This window comes from Pantherophis guttatus, chromosome 3 (assembly GCF_059756535.1).
Source record: "Pantherophis guttatus breed Tessera chromosome 3, ASM5975653v1, whole genome shotgun sequence".
Classification (NCBI taxonomy): Eukaryota; Metazoa; Chordata; class Lepidosauria; order Squamata; family Colubridae; genus Pantherophis; species Pantherophis guttatus.
Genome location: NC_142065.1, coordinates 132,936,726 through 132,963,380, shown reverse-complemented (window position 1 = coordinate 132,963,380; position 26,655 = coordinate 132,936,726). Strand labels below are relative to the sequence as shown.

Genomic DNA, 26,655 nt, shown 5'->3' with positions numbered 1-26,655 from the left:
ACCAAGCTGATTCCTCTGGGACTTGGCAAGTGCTAATCAAAATGGGTGGTAGGTTTTTGAATGTCAGTTGAATTTTCTGAATAGAAAAAAAAAAACAAAAACAAGCAACTTAATTTGCAGTGTTCAATATTGCTCTAATTAAGTTTTCGTTCTACATAAACAGTATCCTCTCATGATGACATATTTTATAACACCTGCAAAATGTATGTAGGCAATTAAAAAGGATCCATGTGGTTCCATTTATGTCAGTAAACATATTGAAGTTCTGTATGGAAATACATATAGAAATGTGCAAACATACATTATTACTTCTAATAGATCAAACAGCAGTCATATGCATTTGAACCTATTGCTTAATCAGTATATGTAAATTTCACAGTAATGTATGGATTACAGTGAAATTAGTAGTGAATTGCAGTAGAAATGAAATACTTACACTAATATATTTTGTTAGTTGACTGTCCTAGTTCCTGTAACCCATTCCCTAACAAAAACATTAAAAAATATTTGACTGCAGGTATTTCACTAGATATCTACTCTATCAATTAGCTGCAAGAGAATCAATATTGTATTCAGTACAAACAAAACAAGCCTACTATTGCTTAATTAAAAGTTCACAGAAATATCCCAATGTTACAAAATAGTTCAATTTATTTCTGCTTATCAGTCATTAATTAATTAACTAGTTGATTAATTATCACGTATTTTTCTACACTACTGTTTAAGCCTGATTTTTAAAAAAGGCTATCAGCTCTTTAGATAAGGCAAGGGAGAGATTTTTATTTTCATCCCTGATTTACTTTTCTGGTGTTGCTTTTTCTAGAACAACAAACTACTCCTTTTTCTAGAACAAAAGTATGCTACTAAACAGGAAAAAAAACACTTTTTTTGATTACTTAGACGAAACTGCATATTTAATTAATTGAATGTCTTGCACTCAATTTTTTTTTCTGGGATGTTTCCAAAAGGAACAGCTGTTTCTAAAGAAGGTGGATTGTTCCTTTGAAATGTCTAATTTGTCCTGAAAATCTAATTAGCTACTACTTTTCTTTGCCCAAAAAGGTTTTTTTTTACAATATTATTGAAAGAGGGAGAGAGAGAAGGAAACAATATGATAAAAAGAATATCTGTTATTTTTGACATTTCAACACATCAGTTTTATGTAAGATAATATGAATTGTCTGCAAGATTACATACAATTAGTATTTTAGATCGTACAAGAAGAACAAAATATGTGGACTGAACTGAGAACGTAGGTATGATTTTGGATCAATTAGCATGTCAAACATTTCATCTTTATTCATGCAAGATTATAAAACCACCCAGCAATGGATTGACTGACTGCATGGTAAAGATTGTAAATGAGAGTTCAGCTCAATCTGCCATTAAAATGGCAGAAAGGTGTGTTCTCCTAAAGAGTAAACTCTTGTTCTTGCTATGTTGAATAATTTAAATAAATAATAACAAACCACTAATTGGGGAGGGGGAGGTTATGTGGGGAGAGCTTTAGTGCATGCTAAGAAAAGTCTAAGTAAGTTTATAAAAAATGTTTATTTTGTTCATTTCAATATGGCCAGCAATCTGTTTTGGGGGTTAAAGCAGTGTTAATTGTTCCAACCGATGAACTTTATTAAAAGAAGCACAGGAAATATGTACAATTCTTGTTTCTACTGGACGTCTAGTTCTTTTTTCATTAATTCATATTCTTGTGGATTTTTGATATTGAATTTTAAAGGAGATCAGTTTCTCAGTGATTCTTATACCATCTTGTGAATAGGTTTCAGAAGAAGACAATGCTACTCTGTTACTTTCAAGTGTAACAGTTCCATCAGGTTTGATTTGCTCCCTAAACTCTCTGGCATTTATAGAAAAAGTATAGGATTAGGATGTGTTGGCAAGTTTTAGCTCTTTTGGCCATTTTATCATATCCTGGAGAATCTATGGTGCTCCTGAATAAATGTTCAATGAATATGATGAAGATCAGCAAGTTTAAATTAAGCCAAACAAGACTAAGTTGTCATTTTCCAGAAATTTTACTTGCCTGAGAATAGGATGCCATACTGTCTTTAACTTAGAAATCTTGTGACCAGATATTCTGTGGTCAATGTATCTTTATCCAAACCAGGGCCAGCTGCTGTTGATGGTATAGGCATATCTAGCTAGAGCTCTGTATGGATTCAGTCATCTCTCAACTGGATTACTTTAATAAATTATTCCACAAAACATTAAAAAAAAACCCTCAGCTAGTTGAATACCGTTGCTAGGATGCTAGCTGAAGCGAAGTGCAGCATTCATTCTAGTTGCTCAAAATTCTCCACGTGCAATTCTAAGTAGCAGTGATCAATTTTGTTAATATTCTAAATGGCTGTGGTTAGCGATAAATTACAAGCATTGTTTCCCTCAAAAAACCTATGCCAACATTTTGTAGACGTTTTAAACTTCCTCCAATAAGCCCAAGTTATGTATGCCCATGATTAGAGCAGACACCTAAAATTCAGTATTGCTCTTTTCATTCAGAATCTGAATCTAAACAAGAATTTTATGCCAGTTTTGTATTATTTTGGGTAACCAAGCTCAGTTTTTGCAGCAAAGAGATACAGGTAACCCAAATCCTTTCCTGCCATCCAATCATCATCTGGAGTGCTGTAGTCCAGATATAGTAAACCAACCTCGTTTGATCAGATTGGTTTAAAGAATTAAGATAACTGCAAGGAAGAGCCCAGTTGGGAGTAGGACTGTGTCAGCAGGGTCCAAGAAAATGGCTTCCAACACTCACTATATTTACACAGGTTGAAATGCTGGCTCTCATTTTCTGCTAACCTAATTCAGAATATCCATCATACTTCATTCTGTGCTTATAAACATATATTTATTTGTTCATTTATTCATACTTAGGGCGATATACTTGTCTCTTGGCAACCTACAATTCGACTTGTGATGTCTCTGGAGAATCAGTTGGGGAGAGTTTTGGCAACACAAAGCTTTCCCAGAGAGAGGACCAGATTAAGAGAATGCACAATTCCGAACCAGATGGGGGAGGTGGGAACAGGTTCGGGGTAGCCGTACCCTAGAATCTGTCAGACTATATCTATCAGGGAAGAATGTTACAGTTTAGTTTGCCAAGATTTTATCCATTAGATATAAGCAAATAAAAGATTAAATTCAAATGGACTTCATTTTGTCAACTCTGGATTTGGGCCTGACACAACCTTAGCTCATCTAGGTATAGGTTCTTCCTTTTCTTTTCAGAGTGAACCCCTCCCCCCAATACACACACAGACATGCACACACACATGCACACACCTCTCTCTGTGTTTGCATATAATGGGCTGCTCTGTACAGCCACTATGTAACAATGCAACTTCCTGCTAATTGGTATTGATCTTTTTCCATTAAAGAAAAGTAATCACTCGGAATACTCCCAGTCAAAAAAATAACACAGTATCCTACTTCAATCTGCCATGTACTTTTTTAATTTTCAGGTCAGAGGATTTACTTTCCCACTGTGCCTGGAGGGATGACAACGTGCATTTGATCTTCAGGCTTACAAAGTTAATAGGAATCTTATTTTTTAAAAAAACAAAAACAAAACACTGTTTTGTAAGGATGAGAATGACCATGAGAATAATATATGCATAAAAAGGGTTCAGGATACAAATGCCTTTTCCTCAAGATGAAATGATTCAGCCTTTTGTGTTTAGATTTCATTTGTCCTACCCAGTGGTGGGATTCAGCCAGGTCACACCACTTCGGGAGAACCGGTTGTTAACTTTCTGAGCAGTTTGGCAAACTGGTTCTTGGAAGAAATAATTAGGGCAGAGAACCGGTTGTTAAATTATTTGAATCCCACCACCGGTCCTACCTTTTGAATCTACAGTAGGTATCTCCCAAAAGAAAAAATTCTAAGACTGCTCAATTCTGAGCCCCCCCCCTCCCGGAGAAAGAATAGGCTTAAGTGGAACAAGGCTTTTTAAGACCCCTTAGGCCTATGTTCAGCTATCATTTTCAATTATTGTTAGAAAGGAAATGTTAATGTTTGAAGGGATGCATTCTCTCTGTGTCATCACAATAATTAGGAAACTGGTAGTTACTGTTTATTAAGATTTAATCTCTCTCTCTTTCTCTCCCTCTCCACGCACAAGAGCAAAGTCTAGACTACAGTGAAAATTTAATGTTCTTTGTAGTTATAGGATTCAAGCTTTTTTTTAATTTTTGCACATGCAACTCTGCAAGTACTATTGTGCAAATACTATACTAGCAAATGACCACTTTTTCTAAAGCTATATCAAATGTGAATATGCAAAGTATAGTTGCTTATTGGATCTGAGCTAACCAATTACAGTGCTATCAGTTCTTTCTGTTTCAACTCCAATTTCTCCTCACAAAGATCTTTATAAATTCAATCTGATATCAAATACCTACAGTATATGTCTATATGTTTCATTACCAAACAAACAAACAAACAAACAAACCCAAACCACCCAGTATTTTATTCACAATGGTAGGAAATACTTAATTGTATAACCCTTTATGTTCTTATATTAATCACAGCTATTCTTCTACCGTGTTTCCCCCCAAATAAGACATCCCCAGATAATAAGCCCAATCAGGTTTTTGAGTGCATGATAATAAGGACAAATGCTTTTTTCAGGGTTCAAAAAAATATAAAACAGGGTCTTATTTTCGGGAAAACATGGAACTACTACTGGAACTTCTTTCTACATTTTATTTTCAAGAAATTTATGCGTTTTCATTAAACCTTTATTGCACTAGATAACTTGAGATAAATTTTCAGACTGAACTAACAACAACAAAAAAAAGACTAGTAATCAGAAGTTAATTTAGATAAAATAAGGCTTCTCGGTAAGTTTAGGCTGGTTTAGTGTCAGATTGATCTTATTAATGTAAATATGGAAATTAACTTAATCGGAAAAAATTGATATGTTTTCATTTATTAAGCCATAAGTTATTTTCCACCTGCTTATACTTGGGCATGTAGCAAAACATTTGAGATGTTAAAATCTCTCTAAATATTGCACTGTTCTTATGGGATTGCAATGTTTTCCAGCTAACTACTTCTTAAATAGGAAATACTGCATTTTAAAAGCATGCTTTTATTTTGTGTGCTTTTTATTCTACAACTTCATATGAGTCATTCCATGAGCTTTAGCAATATCTCATAGCTGACACAAAGAGAAGGTTGCTTTAGCCTGTATTTCTTAATTTCTTAATTTATTTTTGCTGAGCTTTTAGTTACTTGACACTGGCCATATTTTAATTTTTTAACTTTAGCATTAAATTACCATAAAACAATGCATATGTCTCTTGGGGTTTTCACCACTCACTAGTTTGTAGGTCATTTTTTAAGAAAAAATAATATATTTCTATTTCTCCTTTTTTTCTTTTTTCTTTTACTAAAATACAACAGTATTATAAAACAAAACACACCATATTAGGATAAATGATTAGATCAAGCAATAAAATAAAATAATAGAACCTACTCAAAACAGCAGTACATTTCTGCAGCAACATAGCTGATCACAGAGCTGCTTATTAGACTGAGACCAACAAGCAAGAAGGAATAACAGTTCAATTGTACTGTATGCTTAAAGAGTTCTTACCTAGCTATTAACTTAATCATTCATGTTTCATTCCCTTATTGAATGTATCTTTTCAGTATTATACAAACTCACACAGATACAAATACACACATATATACATTTGTGAGTTATCGTTATAATTCATGTTCAGTTTTCAGCGCTCTTTAATGTAAAACATGTATTTACATTTAAAGCTTATTGGAGACATTCATGACTTCTCCATGGGTTTTTGTTGTTGTTGTTATTGTTGTTTCTTTAAATTATTGTATGAGTTTCCAGAATTCTTGGTAAAGTGACTTTTTTCTGTATACTCTCCATACTATACAAAATATATCTTACATACAAAATATACTCATGATATTTTTAGCATTTAATTAGCTATTTCTAAACATAGCCTTCCTGTGTGAATTAGAAAGGGTTGTGATTGATGTTTACAAAATTATGGATGCTGTGGATAAAGCACACAAAAAAGAAGCTATTTTCCCAGAATGCTAGAATGTGAGGTCACCCAATGAAATTGAATTCTAGAAGAATCAGGACAGATAAAAGGAATTATTTGTTTGCAAAATAGGTGATTCAACTTTGGATTTCATTACCAAGAGACGTGATGCTGGTTACCAGCTTGGCTAGCTGGCTTTCAAAAACAGCTGGATCAATTCCTGGAAGTCATGGGGATCAATGGCTATTAGCCTTGATGGGTGTATAACTGCCTCTAAATACCATTCATTTGGAGACTAGTGAACATCCTTGTGCAATTGAGTGGTCCCCATGAAAACAGACTGCTAGACTAAATGACCTAACAGAGTACTGCTTATATTTTTATGCAAATACTTCCTGACATATATCACATCATTTTACTCACATGATGCATACCTCAGTATGGGAAGAGAAAAAAATCTTTAATCTTTTTTCCCCAGGCTATATTTATTTTATTTTTTAAAAAACAAAGTATTAAGCAATGCTACTATTACAGGGGTGAAATCCAACAGGTTCTGACAGGTTCTGGAGAACCAGTAGCGGAAATTTTGAGTAGTTTGGAGAAGCAGCAAATGCCACCTCTGGCTGGCCCCAGGAGTGGGGAGGAAATGGGGATTTTGCAGTATCTTTTCCCCCGAACAGTGGTGGGTTGCTCCTGGTTTGCACCGGTTCGCAAGAACTGGTCATAAAAATTTGTAATAGTTCCGAGAATTGGTAATAACATTGGCTGGCCACGCCCCCGAACCAGTCTCCGGCCCCGTCACCGCTCGCTTACCCCGCCCACCTCATCAGAGGCTTTTTTTTTTCTTTTAAAAGCATTTTTTCTACAACCTCTTCGGCCGAAGAGGTGGTAAAAAAAATGCTTTGAAAAACCTCTGACGATCCCAGCTGAGTTGCCTGATCAGCAGAGGCATTTTAAAGCATTGTTAAAATGCTTTTAAAAGTTAAAAAAAAAAAAAAGTTGGCCATGCCCACCCAGTCACATTACCCCCCACCAAGCCATGCCCACAAAATAAGCCATGCCCACAGAACCAGTAGTAAAAAATTTTAGAACCCACCCCTGCCCCAGAAATGGGGTGGGAATGGAGATTTTGCAGTATCCTTCCCCTGCCATGCCCACCAAGCCACGCCCACAGAATTGTTAGTAAAAATATTTGGATTTCACCACTGCACTATTACATATCTTTTCCATTTTTCAATTAAGTCCTCTCTTTGTAGAAGAATGGAACACAAATGAGCTATACAATGATAAAATCTTTAGTAAAAAAAAAGAGTGGTAAAAGGGGTTTTTTTTAAAAAAAAAGGCTGTGTGAGTATCTTCTCTTTATCACTAGGCTATTAGAGAAATATTATATTTGTAAGATGCTGAAAATCCACTTACCTGATTATTTTGATAAGAAACAGATAGTCATCAACATTATTCCCAGGTGATTCAAAAGTGTTAATTTATAAGAACATTCTGAAGAAAATCACTATAATTGGAGAAAAGGAATCAGAGGTACTCTAGACTGTAAAAAAAAACTACAGTAAAGTAGAGAAATGGAATGATAATGAAGCACAAGTGATAGTCAACAAGAATAAAAAAGCAAACATACCATATTTTTCAGAGTATAAGATGCACCTTTTTCCCCCCAAAAAGAGGGTGAAAATCTGGGTGTGTCTTATATTCCGAATGTAGCCCCATCCGGCTTCTCAAACTGAAGTTTCAGAGGCTGTAAAAGCTTCAGAAAAGATGCTCCCAAACAGAGCTTCAGAGGCTTTTTTTTCTGAAGCTCTGTTTTGGAAACTTTCAGAGGCAGGAAAAAAAGCAAAAAAAAAAAAAAAAAAAAAAAGCAAGGCACAGAGCTCACAACCAAGGAACCTATTACTAAAATTCACCTCTGGGAACAGCTGATTGGGGGTGTTCCAGGAGGCTGATCCACCTGCCAATCAGCTTTTTTCTTATTTTCCTCCCCAAAAACTAAGGTGCGTCTTATACTCTGGTGCATCTTATACTCTGAAAAATACAGTACACGGCCCTAAAAACTGCTAAAAATATGAATTTACTGCCCAGAAGGGCATTTATGCAATTAGTTGAAATTGCCATCTTAAAAAAAGGTCTGCAAGAATGGTAAAATTGTTCATTCTAGTAACATACAAGAGCAGTTGAAACTTAAATTTGCAAATCATAGCAAATAGAATGCTTCATAGAATCTTCCTTCAGGAGAAGAATGGCATTTACAAAGAGTGTTTCAGCAAAACTCATCTTGCTAACCTCAAATGATAACCACGTAAAATGGAAAAGAACCAGGATGTCAGAATTAATATATAAATAAAATATAGATTGAGTATGTACTGCCTGTTATTCTATGCCTCCAAGCAGAGTTTAAAATGTCATATATTAATCCCACATCCAAACATCTGCCTTCTAGAAGAGCCCTATGAATGGTTAGAAGAAAAGGTTTGAATAATAATGGTTAGTATCATATGGAATTTAATATATGAGTGTGAAATGTTGTTGTTCAGTCGCTAAATTGTGCCTGACTCTTTGTGACCCCATGGACCACAAGCCTCCCTGTCCTCCACTGTCTCCCAGAGTCCATCCAAACCCATGTCTATTACTGTTATAGTTCACTGGTGGCCTGAAGAGCTGGCAGCAGACTCAGACAGTGAGAAGGCTGGGGAGGAACATGGGTAAGGTGACCAGATTTTAACATTGGTAAAGAGGGACATTGTGGGCGTGGCTTATTTCGTGGGCGTGGCTAGCTGGTCACGTGACTGGGTGGGCATGGCTAGCTGGTCACGTGACTGAGTGGGCATGGCTAGCTGGTCATGTGACCGGGTGGGCATGGCTAGCTGGTCATGTGACCGGGTGGCCATGGCTATGTGTATAGGGTAAGGTGAACAGATTTTAACATTGTTAAGAAGGACACCATTGTGGGCGTGACTTATTGTGTGGGCGTGGCTTGGAGGCCATGTGACTGGATGGGCGTGGCTAGCTGGTCATGTGACCGGGTGGCCATGGCTATGTGTATAGGGACTACTCAGAGGGCTGAAAAGTCATTTCTGACAGGTCCTCACACTTTTGACTGGTCTTCACACTTATGACCATCCTCACATTTATGCCCGTGCAGCATTCTTAACAACCATGTCACTCATTTCACAACTGCTTCTCTTCACCATGGTGACAAGATAGGGCAAAAACATAAAATGTGAGGACAGTCGTAAGTTCGAGGACTGGTCAAAAGTGTGAGGACCAGTCAAAAATAACTTTTTCAGCCCTCTGAGTAGTCCATATGCACAAAAGTACTAACCAGAGGGCTGAAAAAAGTCATTTCTCACAGGTCCTCGCACTTTTGACTGGTCCTCACACTTATGACCATCCTCACATTTATGCCCGTGCAGCATTCTTAACAACCATGTCACTCATTTCACAACTGCTTATCTTCACCATGGTGATAAGATAGGGCAAAAAACGTAAAATGTGAAGACAGTCGTAAGTTCGAGGACTGGTCAAAAGTGCGAGGACCAGTCAAAAATAACTTTTTCAGCCCTCTGAGTAGTCCATATGCATAAAAGGATACAGCAATAGAGAGGGATGAAGGAAGGGAAGGGAAATTAGAGTAGGAGTGAGGGTAAGAGAGGGAGGAAGAGAGGAGGAGAAGGAGAAAGGAAGAGGAAGTAGGGAGGAGAAGAAGAGGGGGGGAAGAGAAAGTAAGAAGGAAAGAAAAGAGAGAGGTGGTAGGTTTGAGGAGAAAGATTGCTGTACAATAAAAAAGATGAAAGGGAAGAAAGCCAACCCCAAACAAATATAAAGATATTAAGATAAAGAATGAATGGTTAAACTTTAAAGAATAAAAGAGAACAAATATGAATAAATAGCAGTAATTAGAAACACACATACAAACATACAATTTATTTTCTTTGAACAAAGTATTTGGCCGGTTCACAAATTTAAACAGTGTTTAGTCACTTCAATTAAATTTACAATTTCTATATTTCCTTTTTGCCATATTTATTCCTCATCTATTTTTTTAAAAAAACCAATATTACCCTTCATCCTCATCTCTAATCTTAATCAAATTCAATTTTTCCCTTCTATTCTATATTATACCCCTTTCCATTGTCATCTATTTTTATATCCATCCTCACATTGTTTAATTATGTAATTATGTAATACAGTTGTTTAATACAAATTCAACATTTTAATATAAATCAATTAGTTATAAAACTATCTTTTTTGTATATTAATCAATATGAACATGAATATTCCAATTATTTCCATGCAATCCAATTTCTTACAAATCAATTAATTATATTTACCAATAATAATAAACCAAATAATTTCCCCCATATATTCCTCTGAACCACAACTTAACCATTTCTGCTTTCAACACAATATACAATTAATAGTATCTCAATTATTACAATTCCCTAGTTAAATACAGCTTTTTTTTCTTTTGTGTTTTAAAATCTTGAACTCTCCTCCTAAATTTCCCATTGTTTGCAGTTTTTCACCTACCTTTTTTGGGGAGGAAAAATAAAAATAAAAATAAATCTCTCTCTGCCTCATTTTGTCACGTTGCACCAAACATCCTGGTTTCGGTTTCGTTTCTGCAGCTTAGCTAGGGGGAAAAAAAACTGCTTCAGGAACTCTTTACACTGATTGCCTGTAGGGCGGCCCTTTGAAGCCCCGGGCAAGAGTTTAAACAGTTTTTTTTTCTTCTAGCCATCAGCTGGGGCTCAAGAGGCAACGGGACTCAGGAGGCAGAATGAAAAATCGGGACTTTTTTGAAAAGCCGCGGGACGCGGGACAAATTGCTAAAAATTGGGACTGTCCCGCCAAAAGCGGGACGTCTGGTCACCTTAAACATGGGCCAGTCCTGGAGACTGGGGAAGGCTTGGACGAGGGTTCTGCATCGGAAGCAGAGATGGGGCCAGGGCCATCTAGGAATTATGTGCGGACTCCAGAGCCTCCAGAGTCGGACATCAGGAAGGCAAAGGAACAGGGGGAGCCTGTTCCAGGTGCGTGCAAGCGCAGAGCTGCCAGGAGGCAAGAACAGTTAAAACAAAAGGGGCAACTCAGGAGTAGGCTTGGAGATGATTGGCCCCTCCCATAAGACATAAAGGAGGAGCAAAGGCACGTGGGCCTTTGCAGGAAGCAACGTTGTTCATGCTGGCCGGTTTCACTTCTGCAGCTCTGTTCTGACTCTGTGTTCTGTGTGGCCTTGCAAAGTTAATTGCCAATTAGATCTTGGCGGCATGTCAAGGGAGATAAAGGTGGATGCTTATCAGCCTTATCCTGAAGGACTGTGGCAGACTTCTGTTGGACTCTTTACAACTATTTGGGACTCATCTGTGAATGAACAGATTGAGAAAGGAACAGGCTGTGAATGAACAGAATTCACAGCCATTGAAATAAAAAGAGGGTTTTGGGGATTCATTGTGTGCTTTTACTATATCAGGAAGCCTAGATGAGATCAATTACATCAATGACACTAACTATCTCATTCTCTGCCATCCCCTCCTCCTTTTGCCTTCAATCTTTCCAAACATCAGGGATTTTTTCAATGACTCCTCTCTTTTGGTGGCCAAAGTATTTGAATTTCAGATTCAGTATCTGAAGTATTCCAAAATACACTCAGGGCTGATTTCCTTTAGGATTGACAGATTTGACCTGATTGCAGTCCAAGGGACTCTCAAGAGTCTTCTCTAACACCACAGTTTGAAAACAATGAGTATGAGAGCCCATAATTCAAAAGAGCTCCACATTTACCATCAATACTTTGAAAAGAAAAGATAATTCCAAGTATAAGCAAAGGCAAAATAGACCTTTTAAGATTCATTTAAAAGATTTTCATGGCTGCCCCTCTTAAGGAACACAACTTAGGGTATTTTATAACAGTTATTCAAAGCCAACCATTATAAAACATACCCAAAAAGCCATAAAAGATCAATCTATCATCTATCTATCTATCTATCTATCTATCTATCTATCTATCTATCTATCTATCTATCTATCTATCTATCTATCTTGAAAACCAATCTCATTCACTACAGTCAGCACCATTATCTTTTTTGACTGTCATTCTTAAGATCGTGAAATTAGAACATATATTTCTGTATATGTATACATTTCTGTATATTTCTATATTATACAGTGGTATGTTAAGAATTCTATCCAGTTACCTAAACAACATGACATTGTCTGAAAATCAGACAATAGATAGAAAAGTTTTTAAATGATGGGGCTTCAAACTCAAGCAAATGGTATTTGGTAAATCAATAGATTTTATACCTGAATTTCTTCACCTTTGGTCTCTCTAGCAGACTATGTATATATAGAAAACATCAGTCACTACAATAAAGAGAGTCTATGTATTGTAGAGATTGTGAAAAAAAGCCCACCAAATTTAATTTGTGAAAAGAAAAATATTTATTTGTAAAATTTATTTTTATAAAAGTTATTGGTAAATAACTTTTGAAGTACTTCAGTATTTTGAAGTATTTGAAGTATTTTTGAAGTATTATTAGGTTCTTTAGTATTAGTTTGTAAAAATGTTCTGTGCAGTGGGACAGACTATAAAATTAGTATATACAATGAGACTTATGTAACACATATACACAAAAAGTAATCTAAGTACAACAATGTAAGCTATTATTTAGTAGTGGTAAAAGCAACAAGCTAGAAACTAGGAGACCATGAGTTCTAGTCAGTAGTGGAATTCATTTTTTTTTACTACCGATTCTGTGGACGTGGCTTGGTGGGCGTGGCAGGGGAAGGATTCTGCAAAATCTCCATTCCCTCCCCACTCCAGGGGAAGGATACTGCAAAATCCCCATTCCCTCCCCAATCCTGGGGAAAGGATATTGCAAAATCTCCATTCCCACTCCACTCTGGGGCCAGCCAGAGGTGATATTTGCCTGTTCTCCAAACTACTCAAAATTTCCACTACCGGTTCTTCAGAACTTGTCAGAACCTGCTGAATTTCACCCCTGGTTCTAGTTTTGTCTTAAGTATGAAGCCAGTTGGATATTCTTAAGCACCGCCCTGTCTCTCAGCTCTAGGAAGAAGGAAAAAGCAAAACCATTTCTGAAAAATACTTTGCCAAGAAAACTGCAGGGTCTAGATCAAGGGTGTCACGCTCAAGGCCCGGTGGCTGGATCCAGCCCATGGGATGCTTAGATCCGGCCTGCAGGGCTGCCCTGGAAACAGTGAAGGACCAGCCTGCAGTGCCTCTGCCAGTGAAAATGGAACTTGGGATGGCTGTGTGTGCCATTCCCAAGCTCCATTTTTGCTGGCAGAAGGTTGCAGGAGGCCATCATAGCTGAAAATGGAGCTTACGAGGGTAACGGGTGGCACTCTCAACTCCATTTTCACTGGCAGAGGGTTGCAGGTGGCCGTTGCAGCCAAAACGGAGCCCACGAGGGCCACAGGCAGGGGTGGGTTCTAATTTTTTTTACTACTGGTTCTGTGGGCGTGGCTTATTTTGTGGGTGTGGCTTGGAGGTCATGTGACTAGGTGGGCATGGTTAGCTGGTCAGTCTCATTTCTGGAAGGTCCTCGCACTTACGACCAGTCCTCGCACTTACGACCCGACTCATTTGTTTGCTTTTAACACTGATCAGCTGTAGGACGGCCTTTTGAAGCCCCACGGCAAGAGTTTAAACAGTTTTTTTTCCCTCTAGTCATCAGCTGGGACTCAGGAGGCAGCAATAGATTGGGGGTGGGACCAAATAAAAGGTAAGAATAACGTGGGGGGGTGGGGGGTGGGAGGGCGGCAGGGGGGGGGAGAACCAGTTTGGTGATGTCATATCGTCACTGCTACTGGCTCAGCCGAACCGGACCGAACTGGGAGGAACCCACCACTGGCCACAGGTGACACTCCCAAGTTCCGTTTTTGCTGGCAGCAGGTTGCAGGAGGCCATTGCAGCCGAAACAGAGCTTGGGAGCCTGTTTTCACCGGCAAAACACTCAGGTCACCACAGGTGCCCTCGACACAAGTGACATCGAGCTGGCTATGCCCACCCTGGCTCCCCAAGATCAGACAGAGCCCTGATGCAGGCCTTAATGAAATTGAATTTGACATCCCTGGTCTAGATAGTCTTCAGAAGTAAAAAAATATTATTTGAAGGCACGCACACATGCGCACACACACACATGAAAATCATATTAAGCAGCAGTTAACAAATTACTTATTTTATTTAACATACAATGAAATATGTTATTAAGGCATCACTAAAATGTACAAGCAATAAAACAACTAATAGGGGGTGATTCTTTTGCCATGGGTCAGGTTAGTGATCAGGTACCCAGGTAATTGGTTCTTTTGGAACCAGATACAATGAAGTAAATAAAGGAATTTTAAGTGCACACGCAGACATGCACATGCACACACACACACGTCAGCCTTCCCAAATCCTAATGTTTTAGCCCATCAGCTTGTTACCATCATGACTGAGTTGTAGCTCAGCATTCTTGGAAAATGAATTGTTCAAAAAGTTCTGGATTGAAAACATATAAGTCACTTATACAATGAGATGGGTGACATATAAATTAGATCAATCTAGCTATTAATATCTTTGTTCTAACTTTTTAACTAATATAATACACAGCTCCTCCATTATGAGCATCTTGAGCTCTTGATATTCTCTTTCAATCTATCGGTAATAATTTCATTACATTTAAAAAATGTTACTCTGGCCTCATTATATACATTTTTGTTGTTGTTTTGCTTACTGGAATTCAAGAATATTCAACTCTTGTTATTGGAAACTTTACTGAAAAGTAAATTTTACTTTATATAGGTTTGAGAATATGATCTTTATATGCTTATTTCTGCCAGACAACTAGAAGAGTTGACAAAAAATAAATTGCAAAAAATGGTTTCAATTCATTATGAATCAGTTTCTGGGGGTATGATACCTAGGCTAACCCAAAACAAAATGGTAAAAATCTGGAACATAATATTAGATTTTTGGAAGGAAACCAGATTTTGGAGTTCAAAATAACATAGCTTGGAACCATGACTATTTGAGAGATTGTTTCTTCCTGTTTTAACCTGCTGTTCCTTAGTCACAGAAATGTATTTTATCCACATAATGTTACATAAAGAATCCTTACTTTAATCATTTCTCTACTCTATGGTAGACTGCAGAAATAAATTTATTTTTCTCCTGTGTAGGTATTTTGGAAATGTAACCTGTTTCAGCAAATAATCAACATGACTTTTTGAGTGTGATCAAGGGCTCTTTCTGTGTGTTACCGCATTGCCTTGAGCGGCAATAAGAAATCATGTTGAGTTTCTTACCAATATCCAACGATTCCCATGTATTTTAACTTGTTCTGAATGAAATCTATTGGGAAAAGCTTAACAGTTCAATATTTGCTTTTCTACTACAGCCCCACTTTGCTTATTGATAGTATGGCAAAATGCATCAGAAGCACGTCGGCAGCTTTTTGCTGTTCTCTTTGCTACAGATTGTGAAATGCACTAAAGAGGTGAGGACTGTTTAGAGACAGTAGGAAAGGGAATGTGTTATACGTAGAAAAAGGAAATTAATGGGTTTCATCTACCATTTTTCACATCCTGATGCCACATCCTGAAAATGGAAGATAACAGCCATTATTTTGCAGAGGACATTTTGGTTCTTTGCAATTTGAGGAATGCCAGATCTCTCACTGTCTAGCATTTAACCACAGAAAATGGTTCAAGTGTAGGCACTAAAGCATAGCCTGCCATTTTATATGCTACAGTTGGCTGACTATAAAATACATAATAGCCATACTGTGCAATGTTTAAAAGGCATTCAGCATCATCACTGAAACTTGGTGAGATGACACAGATGATTGCAATAAAACTGTGGAAAGTTACAGCCCACTCAAAAGGCATAGACTCAAAAAGAAGAGAGAGGGTGCTCCAAGGTACATAATAAATATGCCCACCTGGAAATTTGAATTGGATCATGTTGAAAGCATCTGCAAAAGGATATAAGGAGACAAAAACAAACATAATATTGTTGTTGGAATTTAGCATAGATATTCTGGACAAGCAGAAAATATAGATGCAGCATTTCTCTGTCAAACCAATAATGGGAAACTTCAAATAAAAGATATATCTATCTGTCTGTCTGTCTGTCTGCCTGCCTGCCTGCCTGCCTGCTTGCCTGCCTGCCTGCCTGCCTGCCTGCCTGCCTGCCTATCATCAAAACCAATCTCATTCACTACAGTCAGCACCGTTATTTTTTTGACTGTCATGTTAAGATCATGAAATTAGAACATACATTTCTGTGCCTTGTCATTATACACTGGTATGTTAAGAATTCTATCCAGTTACCTAAACAACATGACAATGTGAAAATCGGACAATAGATAGAAAAGTGTTTAAGTGATGGGGCTTCAAACCCAAGCAAATAGTATTTGGTAAAGCAGTAGATTTTATACCTGAATTTCTTCACCTTTGATCTCTCTAGCAGACTATGTATATATAGAAAATATCAGTCACTATAATAAAGAGAGTCTATGTATTGTAAAGATTGGGGAAAAAAGCCCACCAAATTTAATTTGTGAAAAAAATATTTATTTATTTGTAAAATTTATTTTTTATTAGAGTTATTGGAAAATAACTTTTGAAGTACTTCAATATTTTGAAGTATTTGAAGGATTTCTGAAGTATTATTAGGGTCTTTAGTATTAGTTTGTAAAAATGTTCTGTGCAGTAGGACAGACTATAAAATTTGTATATACAGTGAGACTTCAAATACTTTGACATCTGCTAGAATTCAAACTCTACCAAGAGTGAAAAGTCCAAGTAAATCCTGACCTGTTTTGCTGACAACTTCATTAGTGAGAAGTTGGAAGAAGAAACAAGGGAGTCTATCTTGGATGTAATCCCTAAAATATAAATGAATCAGCTGAAAAGGTGAAGATAACTGAAACTTTGAATAGAAATCATCATGTCTTCCTTGAGTTCATGGAATAAAGAGAAGGAGAAGGAGGAATGAATGAGAACCAGTCATACATTTCATAAATTCAAGATTTCAAGAGTGAATTTTGATCCTGAAGGGAAAAATATCCAGGAAGGACATTTGCTATTGAATAAGCAAGACACTATAGAAACAGTTAGAAATAATTCTTACTAGAACAACAAACTGGGAACATTTTTTGACAAAACTTTAAATTGCATCAAGGAATCTAATGGGAGCTAGTGCAACTCACAGAGTGGAATTGTTATATAGGTATGAGAAATCTCCATTAATTGCTCATACCATTTCAACTGAAGTTTCTGGATAGTCTACAGTATGTTCCAATAACCCAGTCAGCAGGTGAATAACTGTAAGTAGGGCCTTGCCATCTAGGAATGGGCACAATTAACACACAGGAAAAAGTTGTCCTCTTCTAGCAGGAGGTATGAATCTAGGAGGACTCCCGAGGCAATGCAATTCTTCCAAATTCAAGGATGAAATATCTCCAATTGCAGTCTCCACAATGGTAATGCTACCCTAATTCCACATCATGTTGTCAAGTCTACTGTAGGATCATCAGTGGTTAACCCTATGTGTTAAGACCATAATATGCTGATTCAGGTCCATGGTTGCCATAGTAATCATATATTCAGGTTCACCTCTAGGGAGGGCAGTTGTAGTCCCTGAGATTATAAACCTGGGGAGCTTCACTGCCAACCCAGAGAAAGAGTAGGCAGGGAAGAAGCTGCACAGCAAGTAGGCTAGTAGAGCAGCAGCAATCCCAACCAATCCTTAAGGTCCAGTCTTACAAGTAGGGCCTCACACCCAGGTAACTGTTGAATAGCATGTCTGACAACTCTCAAAATCTTCAGAGTTAGGACTTCCCCTGTCCCAATCATGAGGTTGTAGCTGGTGACAAATATGAAGCACTTCAGGGCACATACCAGAGAGGGATATCACCTATCTGTGCCTGGGTAGGTCTCAGTCTTGCATCTTGGGTTAGGCTTCTTATCCAGATTGTAAAGCTACAATAAGAATCTTACAAGTTTGAAGGGCCTAAATTCAGAACTTATTTTGGCCCTGGCTGGTCCTCACTAAAGGATGGTCATAAAAAGAGACTGTATAATGTTTCTGTTGTTATCTGTCTCCATTACTATCCTAGACTTCTTATAGGGACTCAGTATATATATAGAAACAAAGCTCTGTAGATTGTTATTTCATATATGTCCATTCATACCTTCAAATAATACAACTACTGTACATATTGTCACAATATGAATAGTGAAAATGCCTACTATGAAGGTTGTAATACACTGCCAATACAGTAAATTGGTAAATTGTAATGTAACAGCCAAATGTGTCAAGTACCATTTTCAACCTTATTATCTGCAGTCCTAAAGTGGAATCATTTTTCCCCATTGGCAATTATTTATTTGGAATAAATGCAAATACTTGCACTTCTAATTCAGAGGCAAATATAAAAATACTAACCCTAAATGTAGCACTCCCCACACATGCTCGATATTTCACCAAGTATTATCTCATAGAACTAAATGCTTGGGTTTTACATTTGTTTTATTTTCTAAGTGCACGTTTTTATGCTTTTATTTCTATTTACTTACACAAATATCACTTTCACTTTAAAATGCATATTCAATAATGCATGTGATTTAAATGGATGCATTCAGAACATCTCTCTATAACCTCCTACCATCTGCCTGCATTAAAACTCAAATATACTAACATCACAGATTATATAGTCAAAGAGCCAAACATGTGGAATATACTAGATCTGGGGAAAGCTGGCCTGGATACTTGACATTAATTGGTTTGTAAGGAAGTAAGAGTTAGGAATGGGAAGACTGCCATTTTATATGCTATAGGCTCCTTAACAGTTGAATAGCGGTATCTAACTCTGATGGTATTATTTTTGAACTGATATAGAGTATAGATAAAAAATTGTGTTGTGACTTGCTAGGATGTCATCTGTCAGCTTTTCTTCTTCCCTGGTTCTATCTAGCCTGTTCCATACTGCAATTGAAAATGTCTATAGTTCTATTTCTAAGAAATAGAACTAATAATGTTGACTGGGTAAGTATATAAATTGATCAATAAATACATAAATAACTAAAGGGTTCAATAACAAAGGATTGAGTAATTCACATAGAAATCCTCACTTTGGAAATGGAGGTGTTATAATTATACAAGCGTGTTCCTGTTTTGATCTGAGAATTATGGCAGGATGTGATGAGCTGTGTTTTCTTTTCCTCTTACGATCTCTATTGTCTTGCTGCCAACTAACAGGTCTGAGAACGTGGCATGAAAAGCAGAATGAAAAGCTTATGAGAGAATTATTATTATAGCCCTGGAATGATGCAGGTAGTGGATATGTTTTGTTGGGAACATAGATGCAAAGATAGATGCAGGGGTGAAATCTACTTACCTTCCTTACTTGTTCAGAAGTGCGTGTGTACGTGTGTCACATGTGCGTGCAGACCTTCTGCGCATGCACAAAACTTCTGTGCATGCGCAGAAGGTAAAAAACATATTATTTCCTGATTAAAACCAGGAAGTAATGACACCTGGGCGGGTGGGCGGAGCTTTGCTCCGCCATTGCTACTGGATCGCCGAACCACTGGCCAAGATCGCTACCGGACTAGGCGATCCGGTAGCATTTCACCCCTGGATAGATGTAATGGTCAAAAGCAAGCAACTTTTGCATAAGAACCATAAACTGCGTTATAGCCATGAGAGCCTTGATTCCCATATGTAACCTCTGCAGATCCCAAAGTCCAAATTCAAATGATACTGCAAATGAAAGCAGTTTGTTTCTCTCTTTCTCTGAGCTGACCTCTCTCAAATCCCAACCCAATTCCTTTGTGTAATTAAACACACCAGCCTCCCTCCTCCCTTCCTTGCAGATATTTTTAAATGTCTATCCTAGAAAAGCTGTGCCAGCATCAAATTGTATCTTTGCGCTTTGACTAAATCTGAATATGATACGACTTTGGCTCTTTAACATGGACAAATCTCTCTCAATGCCTCTTTACCTGATGGATAGTTTTCAACACTGCCAGGTGTTTTGCCAGTCTCAGCGCCCCCTTTCCCACAGTGCCTCTCCAGCAATGGCTGTGCCTTCTGTTTTGGTCCAGCAGCTTCCTGGCTAGGAGAAATGGTGGTGGGCTGCCAAGAGCATATGTGCTAGTATTGCCACTTATACGTTAATTACACTTCTGATGGGATGCCAAGGATAGCTGGATAAGCTGAGTCTGGCACTTGTTTACAGATGACACTGAATTTGGATCAGCAAACTATACTTCTCCTGCTGCACAGCACAACGAGGTGCACATTCTAGATTTAGGTAAATCTAGGTAAAGCTGTAATCCTGTCTAGATGTATAATATCTGTTGTACATTGAAAAAGTACACTGAAAAAAGAAAGATAGCAGGGGATATACTTTGAGAGAAGTTGAACTGGAAAAAAAGAACACACCACATCAATTATCCATTGATGTGGTGTGTTCTTTTTTCATATCCATTGAAGACTGTACACTAGAAATACACTCAGAGGATAGTCCTGTAAACTAAGAGTAAGAATCTTAGCAGGACCCAAAGGGAAACAACCTGTGTGATATCAATACTAACATAATCTTGCATCTTTTGAACGACACCTTTTAAAAACCTGACACGATCATGTTCCACTTCCTAATCCTCATATAAATAAAACTGGTCAGAACAAGGCTCTGCATGCATATTTATCCATAGTTACATAAGGACTGTCCTTGGCAGTAAATTCAGGCTATGATTTTTATTGTGCCCTTATGAGACTGCTAAAATGAACATATGGGTAAAGTTAAGCTCATGCCAAAGGTTTTATTTCAGCATCAGCATCATTCTTTTTTGAACTGAGTCAGCTTTCGGAATTACATTGTTGGGTGGGAGGTGAGGTGGTGTTAATACTTAACACTTTCCCTGTTAATATTCCTTGAAAAATATGGCCCTAAACCTGCCTTTGATTGCTTGAATCTTTCTTGTATATTTACTTTTGCTTTCACTGTTACTGATTTGATAAAATAAACTGGAATAATTGTGTGCCAACAAGTCATTTTTGATTCCTAGTGACCATTTAGATCAGGGGTGGGTTCTACTTACTTTTACTACCGGTTTGCAATGGGGCCATGCACGTGCACTCTTCTGTGCATCCACAGAAGCATTTTGATGATGTCGGGGTCAGTGGGTGGAGCCTCCCGCCAGTTTTACTACCAGTTCTATAGAACCAGTGCAAACCGGGGGCAATCCACACTGATTTAGATAGATTATAATGAACTGTCCCTAACCAGTTTTTCAGTTCTTCCAACCCTGCAAACTTGCTGTTGGTTATCTTCTTCTGTTTTGTTCTGCCTCTCAGCATTAGAGCCCTTTCCAGAAAGCTGGCTCTGAACATAATGTGCCTGAAGTAGGATAATTTGAACCTAAATATTTGTACTTTGAGTGAGAACTCTGGTTTGATTTGTCTGATTATCTATGTTTTCTTGGATGTCCACAGTATTTTGATAGTCTTCTCCAACACATAACTTCAAGAATGCTCTTAAAAGAGTTTTGTTAATATTTTGTTAGCAAGCTCATTTATTGTTTAATGTGGAATATTTCTTTTTTACACTCATATACAGGTACTCCTCGACTTACAATAGTTCATTTAGTGATTGTTCAAAGTTACAATGGTGCTGAAAAAAGTAACTTATGACCTTTTTTCACACTTATCCCCATGGTCGTAAGATCAAAATTCAGACCCTTGGCAAATGACTCATATTTATGACTGTCACAGTGTCCTGGGACACTCAGCAAACCTTTTCTTCTTGATCTGATCAGATAAATCCAATGCAGAGCAGATGATCTTGGAGATGTCAAACCTGGGTCCTCTAGGATTGAAAGGTGACAACTTGGAGCTTGAATTGTACCCAGAAGCTAACTGACACAATTCCACTCTGATAATGGTTGCATTATATGAGCAAACCTACAGTAGATATGCCCATAACTAACAAAACCACTACATGCTGAACCAGCTGAAAGTTTCAAAACAAATATCCTATCTATTTTCTTAGGCTTCACAAACTCAAATCAATTTTAGCTGTCATCTTAGCCAAAGGCATCCTACTCCAAATTCAAATAAGCTTTTTTTTATTCTTCTTCTTCCAGGGACTGGGCAAATTCAGTGCAATAGTTATGCAGTTGATTTTCCAGTCCAACTTCCCTTAGCAGAGCTAGGTTACTTTAAACAGTGCTTAGGCTGCTATCTACAGACCTGTAAGAGCAGAGCAGTCGCTCTTACTGCCACAATGTAGGCTTGGATTTGAATTTGAATATATTTGTCTCATTTTTTGCTCAGACATCCTTCTTTGCCTGTCACCATTCTGGTGTTTCCTTTCTATCCCTTCTATATTCCTCATCTTTTGCCCCAAAAGGCAACTCATGGTGACAATTCACTCTGCCTCTCCCACCAGCAGCCTTTCCAACCACAAATACCTCTTTCGCTATTGTCATTCCTAATAAGATCACTCTCCAACCACAATTATAACCATACACACATCCCTTCATCAACTAACAATTCTTTCCATTTCCTCTCAGCATCATAGAAATTGTCCTCACCAAAATCTGATAAGTGGCTGTCACACCTGACATCTCACTCCTCCAGAAAATTCAATCCATTATTATCCTCTTCTGACCTGGCAAGTTGTTCATAACATGAGCTCCTTCACTAATTCCACCAATCTGGTCCATCACACTATATTTTAAAGGCCAGACCAATTCATGCCATCCATCTCTTCTCTTCCATTAGCAATTCCATTTCTCCACATCTCTGCTTTGGAAACAAAGTTCTCGTTATTCTTCAATGTCTTGTTTCCAGTCTGCAGTTGCTGGCCCATAACCTGTTTTTCTAGTGAGTTTCCTACAAATTACTGCCCTTCTAACAATTGCCAATTCTAATACAACTGGCTCAGTGGTGGATTTCAATTTTTTTTACTACTGTTCTGTGGGTGTGGCTTGATGGGCATAGAATGATTTGGTGGGCGTGGCTTGGTGGGCATGGCTTGGTTGGGCATGGCAGGGGAAGGATACTGTAAAATTTTAATTCCCTCCCCAATCCAGGGGAAAGTTACTGAAAAATCCCCATTTCCTCCTCCCAAGTTGGGACTTGGGAGGCAGAGAATAGATGGGGGTGGGGCCAGTCAGAATTTTTACTACTGGTTCTCCAAACTACTCAAAATTTCCACTACCGGTTCTACAGAACTGGTCAGAACCTGCTGAAACCCACGTCTGACCTGGCTAATGCAGCCACAACTACCAGAAGGCTTTCTCTTGAGTACTGGCATAGCTTCATGATATTCTTCTATGGCACAACATGGTAAGTCTCAGATCTGGCTAATTTCATTCCTTTTCTGACACCACTAAACTGCGGCCACCAGTCACTTTTGAGTGTTACAATCTGAGCCTGCTTTTCCCAGCTGAAAATCATCAAGGTAATCTTTACTTTCTTCAAACTCTTTCCTCAGCCTTGTTTTTCTACTTCTATGCTTACTTCCTCTTTTCCTCCACTCTGTTCTTTTGACCTTTACTTCCTTCCATAAAGATATTCCTAACTCTAATTTCAAGAATACTTACAAAAGTACTTTTCCCATCATTTATTTTCATCCAAAATTATTTTCTCTACCAAGTTCCCTCTCTTCCCCATGTCCTGCTAAGTTGTCTCATACTGATGAGGGATGAGCACAAAAAACGGTGTCAGGCGTGTACAAGAGTATGGAACTCTAGTCGAGTCACCCAAGGCGAGAAGTTCATCTCAGCTGCCCAGTAAAAGCAAGTAGGAACCTGTATCAGGAAGTTGTAACACAGAAAAAAGCTAATGACTGCTTTAGCAACAACAGCAAAGGCATTATTCATGCTGCACTTGTGAGAAAGCAGTGGTAAACCACTGCTATATATTATTAAGAAAACCACATGGATAGATAAGATAAAGTGATTGACAATATAATGTCAGATGATAGTCCCGTCAGGTCAGATGGCACTCAACATACTACTCGTAAAATGCTGAGCATCTTTTGGAGTTCTTATAGTGTTTATGTTGCAGCTAGATTAAAGCCTTTGGGAAAGCTGATGTTACCATGGAGGGAAGAAATCCAAAACTGTAGATAGAATTATGTCCAGACTCATTTAGAACTGGGTGACCTACACATTTGAAAAATTAAATTAAATTAGGGAGGAGAACATAAAGAGAATGAATATGGAAAATTTCATCTACAGTGAAAAATGAAATAAACTGACCATGCACTGACATTTTAGGCATCTGCAAATTGAAACAGACTGGAATTCAACATTGTCAGTCAGAATGTTCTATATTTAGAACACAATAAAAACAAAGAAGGAATAGAGTTGCTTTCATAATCAGAAAGAATGATGTGACAGCCTATTTTACCTATTCCAATTCATATTTTTATTCACATATTAATAAATCACTTAATTCATGTATTACTTATTATTTAGTATATAGAAATGTCTATGACGTCTTCTATCTATTGGATGTGCCTTGACTGTTAGTTAGCCTTGCTTGTTAGGCATAGATGATAGCACTAGATAAAACCAAACCATCTGCCTTCTTACTTATGAATGCCTGCTTATTAAGTTAATTGATAAGACTCTGGTCCTGAGTTACTAAGGAATGGTCAGTGCGGGATTGCTGTTGAGAAGGTAAGCGTGTTAGTGTACCTTCTAACCTCTACTTCAACTATGTTATTGTGACTATTGAGAATGTAACATGCTTTTTCATGATTGGTTAATTATAGTGATGTACATCATTCAAAATTGAATATAATGAGGTCCATTCCAAGCAGGAGTGTACTCACTTTGGAACTTACTTCTAGGCAGCCTTTCAATTTGCAAATCAAATTCTTAATCCTTTCCACCTATCTGGTCTGGTTATTAGGCCTGCACACTGGACCAAATATTTCTGGAAGAACAAGAATGAATATAGTGATGATACATGTAATGTAATCAATGGCCAAATAACTTAAATTAACTGTCAAGTCTTAAATATGATAAGTTATTCTAGTGTATGCTCTAAACACTGTTGCAGAAAAAGAGGAGGTCAATGAATCCTGTGGCCAAATTCAGTCTGATAGTCAGGGTATGCAAAATACTGCCTGTCGATGGAATGGCTCTGAAATTCCAAAGCTGAAAATAGTTAAGGAAAATAGAATTGGATAGTATGATCTAGGAAATAAAAATAAACAGATTTTTTCATAGCTAATATGGTCATCAAACAACCAAAATGGTATCTGTATACATGGGCCTCAACATATGAACTATATAGAATTCAAATTGACTATTGCTAAAAGGAGGAGCAAAACTGTAGCATCAAAGATATGGCCAAGTGCTGATTGTGGAACAACTAATGAACTATTCATATGCAACTTGCAAATTAAGGTAAAATGGAAGAACAAAGCTAATCAGTTCCCACAGTATGATCTTGAACATACAGCCATCTTTGTGAAGGAAAACATCAGGAATCACTCTGAAGTCCCGAATCTCATTTATAAGGAATCAGAGAAACTATGAAATGAAATCAAAGAAATTGTTAAAGATCAGTGTGAAAAAAAGCTTGCCAACGATCAAGAAATAGAAGAAACAAAAGATGTCACAGCAGAAGATAAAAATTGTCACAAACAAAAGCCAAAGCCAAAGATGTAAAGCAAGAACTTAACAGAGAATTTCAGAGAGCTGATAGAAGAGACAAGAAACAATATTATACAACAATTGTAAAGATCTGACAATGGAAACAGAGATAGAAAAATAAGGAAAGCCTTTCAAAAGATTTATGAACTCAAAAGGAAGGTCCAACCTTGAAATAGTACACTAAAGGACACTGATAAACAGATATTAACAGATTCAAGAAAGATCAAACAAGATGGAAGGAGGATACTGAAATTCTGAATAGTAGAGATGTCAACATTCAAGGTATCTTAAAAGAGATTTCTTAGGAATCTCTAGTAGTAGATATTGAAGTCCTATCAGCATTCTGGGCATTAGCAAGTTTGATAGCTACAGGAAATGATAGAATATCTATAGAAATATGGCAGGTAACAGAAGAGGAAGCAGTAAAGTTTCTAATCAAACTATTCCAGCAAACCAAGAATGACACAGTAATCAACAGACTGGAAATGGATCAGTCTATATATAAACATCAAGGAAAGACTTAAAGTATAATATGCAAACTACCGTATCCTATTCTTAATTTCACAATCTAGCAAAATAATGCTGAGGATCATTCAATGGAGATTAGAGCACTACATGGAAAGGGAGAGGCCAGATGCTCTAGCTGATTTTAGAAAACACCAAGGAGCAAAAGACATTATTGATGATGCATGGTGAATAATTAAGAAAGGAAAAGAATACCCAAAACAAGTCGATATGTGCTTCATTGGCTGCAGAAAGGCCTTAATGATTTTACCCATGTCAATAGAAAGCAGGAATCCCAGAAATTCTCAGTATCATCATATTAAATGTATGCAAAGTTTATTCTGTAGGAAGCTACAGAATAAACAGAACCTAGCGAAATAGACTGGTTGCAAGTTTGCAAATGAC

At 37.5% G+C, this 26,655-nt stretch overlaps 1 protein-coding gene and 1 long non-coding RNA gene across 7 annotated transcripts in view; one reads left to right on the top strand and one right to left on the bottom strand.

The window, feature by feature from the left end:
* CDH18 (cadherin 18) overlaps nt 1-26,655 on the top strand; it is a 656,995-nt gene that overhangs the window by 375,808 nt on the left and 254,532 nt on the right. The window lies entirely within an intron of this gene.
* LOC117662477 (uncharacterized) overlaps nt 1-26,655 on the bottom strand; it is a 110,356-nt gene that overhangs the window by 77,953 nt on the left and 5,748 nt on the right. Inside the window, exon 3 of the long non-coding RNA XR_015733251.1 lies at nt 24,930-25,021. This is a non-coding gene — a long non-coding RNA (uncharacterized LOC117662477). The remainder of the gene's footprint in view (nt 1-24,929; nt 25,022-26,655) is intronic.